Below are 6,871 nucleotides of genomic sequence, written 5' to 3' on the forward strand. Positions count from 1 at the left end.
TTAAGCCCATTCTATCTCGTCGAGACGAAGATTTTAACCTTCACTTCTCCGGCTAGAATGACCTTAAATAGGGGCATCTGTAAGACCCCAATTTTGTCCCTAAGATCCCTCATGGCATCATAAGCATTGCATTGCATTGCCTCAAGGATCATTGAGCATCTTGGCTTCCTTTCCCTTTGGGTGGGACCTCCTTGTGAGTGGTTTGAGATCACCAGGCATGCTTGTATTATATATCATTGCTTTTCTTATTTTATTTACTAACCAAAAGCACAAAAATATGTCATTAACCTTTTCGTTTTGTAGCATCAAGCAAGCATAGGTCAAGCACTTCAAGAGCATCCTTTATGCAAGAGCTGAGATATTTTCCTTGGCATAAGGACCACATGATCATTATAAGAGCTTACATGAGCTAGGGTTGAATTTTGAATCATTTTTCCCAAAGTGGTAGAGGCCCAAGTTCATCAAGGCATTCCAAATCATCTGAGGACCAAATTAGTCAACTGTGCAGTCAATTGAGGACTTTGAGGTTGGGGAGATGAATTTAAACACCTCATTCATGTTCAAACAAAGTCCATTTGTCATTTCAAACATCTATCTTGAAGATTTTGAAGTCATGGCAAAAGTTTCCAAAAATGGAAAGTGACCTATAATTTCAAGTTTCCAAAAATGGCAAGTTTCTGGTCCACATTCAACTTGACTTATCAACATCAAAGAAGCTTCAAATGGATTTTTGGTGAACATGAAAGTTGTATATCTTTCTCTCCCATTTCCAAAAAGTCCTATTTCATGTTCATATGATGATTGGTTGAGAAGTTATGGCCAAATGATCACAAGGTGTGCATGGAAGTTCAAAGTGACATAACTTTTGATTCAAAACTCCAATTTGGTCCACTCTTTTTGCAAAATACTCCTCATGACCAATACTTTTCAAATGAACCATTGCCATGCATGAGAGAAGCTTGTATGATCATCATTCCTCACATGTGCATTTTGGAGGGAATTTACATAATTCAAATTTGGTTCAAGCTACAAGAAAAATAACACTTCCATGATGAGCATTGGCTAATTTTAAGTGGATTTCAGCCTTGCATGAGCACTGTTCACGTGTACATGGCCATGCTACCTCACTTTTGCATTTTTGCAAATTGATCCATATCTCCCTAATCTTGATTAATACATGGAAAGTGTGATTAGCAAAGTCATTAACAGGGAGTATATAAGCCAAATCCTAATCACAATTGGAGAGAATAACCGAATTTCAGATCAAAATTTCCAAATTCCCTCCAAATTCTCTCTCTTCGAAATTCAAATTTCTTCACACAAACCTTCAATTTCTTTGCATATTCATGATCCTTGTGTAATTATGAGCAAGATTCATCATCTGGATTGGACAATTGAGCAAGATTTCGTGCAGATTCAAGTGCATCACATGTTAATGGAAGCTTGAAATTGAGTTGAATCTAGGTGATTTCAACTGTTAGTTCTTGCACAAAGCTTTAAGGCATAAGCATAGGAAGAGATCTGGAGAGTTTGAAAGCTTGAGAATACGATTTCAGCAAACTCCATCTCAAGTAAGTCAAAATTTTATCACCTCCTTTTGCCAATTTCTTGATATGATTGTGTAGATCCTGTAGCCTGGAGCATGCTGATAGGTTTAGTTTTGAAAATGGATGAATATTGAACATGTATGATGAACTTTCTGTTTTGATGGTGAAAATGTTTTTGCTTGATCCGTGCGATACATGATGATTTAGATGAATTAAATATGATATTTGAACTCCTGGTTGAAAGATCTTTCGAATGATGTACAATTCATGCATTTCTGGAAAAAAATTGTTGAAGCTCCGCCGGAGACGGCCGGAGAAGACGGTAGTTTCCTCCGTCTGCAACTGGTTAGGGTTTATGTCCATGTGGATCCACGTGCCTGCTTATTTGTCTGTTCCATTGGCCATGCTTTCTTTGACTTGCTCGCGTGTGCATTGACCTCACTGATGTGTGTGGTGATTGTGTAAGTGAAACACAACGTTTCACTTAAGTGATGTGTTTGCTGATGTGTGTGTTGTGTGTACGCTAGCGTGTCCAATTGATTGGTTGTCATTGCATTGACTTGCCTTGCATGTACATTGACTTGATGGGGTGTACTGATGAATCATTAGTGAAACATTGCGTTTCACTTATGCCTTGTTGTCTGCTGAGTGTTAGCTTGCATGTACATTCCATTGGCTCTTGTTGCTTTGACCTTGCTGAGTGTGCGTTTGACTGCTTGGGTGGCACGCTGAGTAGATCAGTGAAACTCTGCGTTTCAATGTTTAAATGTGATCCGCTTGATCTGATTTTCGCGCTTGATCTGACGGCTAGGAATATTCTGAGTTTTATTTGAATATTATTTTCCCTCCATTTTATTTTTTTATTTCATATTATTTTAGTCATCTTTAAAAAATCATAAAAAATAGTAAAATGCTCCAAATTGACTCATTTTTTTTCATAGTCTTGTTTTAATGTTTAGTTTTTTATACGATTATTTCTATGATTTGTTTGTTTCTGGATTTTTATTTTGGAATTTTTGATTGAACATGGTGCCAATTTGATATGTCATGATAAATGCTTTGTGAAATGCTATGTGTTGATCCAATTGATCTGATTTTTTGTGTGCTTAATCTTCACATGTGATATGATTTTTGAGTATTGGTTTGGAATTTTTATCATATGCTATCACTGTTTTTGATACATGGAGATATAGTGTGACAATTTGTGTCACATTTTTTTGCCTTGCATTTGTGCATTTTTGTTCACCTATCATTTGAGCTCTTCTGGATTTGATTTGTTGCATGATGCTTGCTCATGACATGAGTAGCTTGCATAAAAAATCTCAAGGCCATTGGATGTATTTCTGTTTTGATTTGGATTTTCTAATTTGGATGTCCATTTTGTGCACCTTTGCTTGCCTTTGCTTTACATTGACCATTTGAGCTACTTGCCTTGTGCATTAATGTTGGTCCTTTTGAGGACATTTTCTTAATTGTTGGAATGTGAAATATGTGGAAGATTGACTTCTGTTTTGATCATTTGGTTTGGTTTTGGACCTAGTCTTTGTACTAGTGTTTTGTACATGAACTAACCTTGACTTGTGTTTCAGGTTTGGACACTTAGCATTAATGGTTGAGTTGCTCACCTTTTGAGATGCAAATTGGATTGTGTTCTGACTTCTTTGTGTTTTTTAGGATCCTAATTGAGCTCTTGAGCTCATGAGTCCTTGAGCATTATACATTGAATTGTGTTTCAGTTGGACTGTTTGTCTGTTTGTTTTCTGATTGAGATACTAACTGTTTAGCTTTTGTACAGGTACATTAGTTGCTTGCTTTCAGCTCTTGCTTGAGCTTTGGATTGTGGTTGATACACCACTTAGGTAGCTATTCTCTTACTCCATGTAGTCTGGAAGTCCTGCCACCTTTTTGGCAGGCATTTGGCTGAAGTCCTCCTTAAGAGGCTCTATTTGTGATTGTTTACATTTGTGCCAAAGACCTCCAAGTGAGGCATGTGCTACTTGATAAGTCCTCCTAAGTGAAGAGGCAATTGACGGATAAAAGGGATTAGCAATCAATCCCCCTTTATTCAGTGAGTCGTTCGTTATGCTCGCACTACGTGCTGATGCTCTTGAACAAGTACCCAAGATCTTTGTCCAGTGTCTGTCAAGTGGAATAGGATCCCACTTTCTGGATCCCCACGCTTTCTTTATCATTGAGCTCACCCAGGCCAGGGTTAAGAGCATGAGGTCTCATCCTCATTTCCATTTTGATCAGCTTCACCCTAACTCTCAATGTTAGTGGTTAAGAGCTGCAAATCACCTTTGTACAGTTTGGCTTGTTTGTCGAGGTTGATATGACCCCTCTTGACTAAAGCCCACCCCTTGGTTTGAAGCCTCTTGTTTGTATATAGTGTGTGATGATTTGTTTGCATTGCTTGCTTTTGCATGTTTGCTTTTGACATTTGTTTATTGTTTGGAGTCGGATCTAAGTCCATATATTGGCATTCTGTTTCCGTTTTGTTGTTAGGAGTCGGATCTAAGTCCATATATTGGCATTCTGTTTCCGTTTTGCTTTCAGGAGTTGGGTGTAAGTCCATTTATTGGCATCTTGTTTCCTTTCATTTGTGGTTCTCTTCTGAGACTTGTTTATATGCTTTTGCTTTGTGCTTGCTTATTCCAAAAGAACTTACTTGGATCATCTTTATGATCTCAAGAAAGGAACTCCTAGTGTGGTTTATCCCTTACCATCACCCTTTGACTTTTTCTCCATCCTAACCCAAAACCAAAAAACTTTTGTGCAAACATTTGACTTGTTTTCAACATTAGAAACCTAAGCCTTAGGCTTTTGATTTTCAAACTCTCTTTTCATAACACTCATTGTGAATTGAATCTTTAAGTCAACTTTGACCATTTTTTTACATACTTCTAATTGGTTAATGCAACCCATTCAAATGTTTCTCTTTTGTGGTTTCAATGATCACTTCTTAATCAAATTTTCCATAACCTTTTGCTATTAGGTTTGAGTTATCTTTGTGGTAGATGTAATACTCACCTTTGTCCTTAGTGATTGGATTGTAAGCCTTCCATGCTTATTATAGGGTTAACCCCTCACTAGCATGTCGAAGCTATCCTCACATGGTGGACTTGTGGTTTTTCAGGTTGAGTTTTCTCCCTTTGATAACAAAAGACCTTAAGGCTTTTGGACCAATCAATCCACTCATTTGTTTTGAAATCTTTTACCCGAACTACGAGGTTTTGATCCTAATCTTTTCATAAGAGGGTACGTAGGCAATGGGTTCATCCATCCAAACACAAAAATGTAAATACTTGTATATTCTTTTCTCATCTCTTCAATCATGTTTGCACAAATAAATTTTCATAAACAATAACCTTTGCAACAAGCGTGAAAAGGGCTCCCTAGGAGTACCTAGGATGCTTTGGGTGCCTAACACCTTCTCATTGCATAACCAACCCCCTTACCCAGATCTCTGTCTCTTTTACTAGTTTTGTTTGTAAAACTTTTAGGTTTTTGTTCGCTTTCTAACCTTTCCTTTGGATAAATAGAAGTGCGGTGGAGACTCGACTTTGTATGATTTACCTTGGATTTAGTCAATATCTTCAATGGTATCGTATACACCGCTACAATGTTCATGCAGGATTGTTTCAGCATGTCATACACAATGTCATGGCATCTGATATGGTTGTACCTGCTGGAAATTAATAATGGAATTATGGAATTATGCAGGATTTTTCCAGGATGTCAGACCCGATGTCATTACATCCTGTACACAGAACATTCAGTATGAATGTCTGGTGTTTTGTGATTGCACAATTAATGGCAATCTTTGTATGATTGAAGATCTGATTTAAAGGTGCATTTAATCATTGATTACAACCTGATTTACTTATTTTCCAAAGAGATCTAACCAGCTGTCACAAGAAGATTTGATTGGAAAATAGATTTAGGGTTTTCAAGATGTCCAAGCCCAGCTGAAAGCTTCTATAAAAAGGGACTTAGAAAACCTGTTTTACACACACAACCAATACTGAGCGAAATATAGAGAGAGAGCTAGGGTTTGTGTCTGTTTAGTCGTAAGACTTGTAAGTCATTCAAGTCATCTTTTGATGATTGAATTGGACTAATTTGTGGTTGTAATTTGTCACTCTAAAGCTATTAAGCAAGAATGTGTGTCTTCTTGATCAAAGCTGTGAAGCAAGATCAAGAGTGTGTCTTCTTGATCAAAGTTGTGAAGCAAGATCAAGAGTGTGTCTTCTTGATTGAAACTGAGAAGTAAAATCAAGAGTGTGTTATTGAAAAGTGTTTTCTTTTCTCAAGGGATTGTTGTTTAAGATCACATGTGTGATTGTAGGGAAGTGAGTGGGTTCTCATATCTAAGAGTGCTTAGGTAGAAATTGCACGGGTAGAGATTAGGTGAGAAAGACTGTAACTTGTTGAAGTGTACGGAGAGTCTTTGAACTGATTCTATTTTAGTGAATTTCCTTCCTGGCTTGGTATCCCCCAGATGTAGGTGAGTTGGACCGAACTGGGTTAACAATTGCTTGTGTATCTTGCATTACTATTCTCTATCTTTATTCTGTTTGTATTACTCAGATATTAGTGTCGTGACATTACCTTCGACATCTCATATCTGATACCAGAATTTCAATATTGAAATTCGGCATCACTTCCTTAGGGATCATGTTGAGAAAGGTGATGTTGTCTTCGAGCATGTTGATAGCAAAAATCAACTTGCCGATATTTTCACAAAACCACTTGCGAAAGAGCCTTTCTTCCACATCCGTAGGGAACTTGGTGTTCCTGATATCTCGGATCGCGTTTAAATATATATATTATGCCTGTCTATTCCTTGATTTATAAGTGAGGGCTATGTGAGGGCACTCGTCATCTATCACCATTGGAGGTAATATCGTTCCTATCCATTTGACATATATTGATCAACTATGTATGTATATACTTGTTCTATGTAATTCTTGATGTTCATTTTCTGGTTTGATCTAAATGTGATCCATTTTTATGCTTGAATTCTGCTTGAACTTGCTTAGGTATCATATTTAACATGTATTCATCGTTAGGAGCATTTTTGAATCTCATGTCTTCTAACAAATAACACGGGTCCCAACTGGTCGACCTATGAGAACTCAATCCTTGTATTTCCTTCGGGTCCCAACAGGTCGATCCATGCGTCGACTCATCGCTACCCAGAGTCTATTCTTTTGGGATTTCAAACATGAATGTGTCGACTCATTACTCGTGTGAGTCGACTCTTTGCTGCCCATTACAGAGGTTACATTAAATTCAGGTCCCACTAGGTCGACCCATCCGTC

This window comes from Lathyrus oleraceus, chromosome 2, assembly GCF_024323335.1.
Source record: "Lathyrus oleraceus cultivar Zhongwan6 chromosome 2, CAAS_Psat_ZW6_1.0, whole genome shotgun sequence".
Taxonomy (NCBI): domain Eukaryota; kingdom Viridiplantae; phylum Streptophyta; class Magnoliopsida; order Fabales; family Fabaceae; genus Lathyrus; species Lathyrus oleraceus.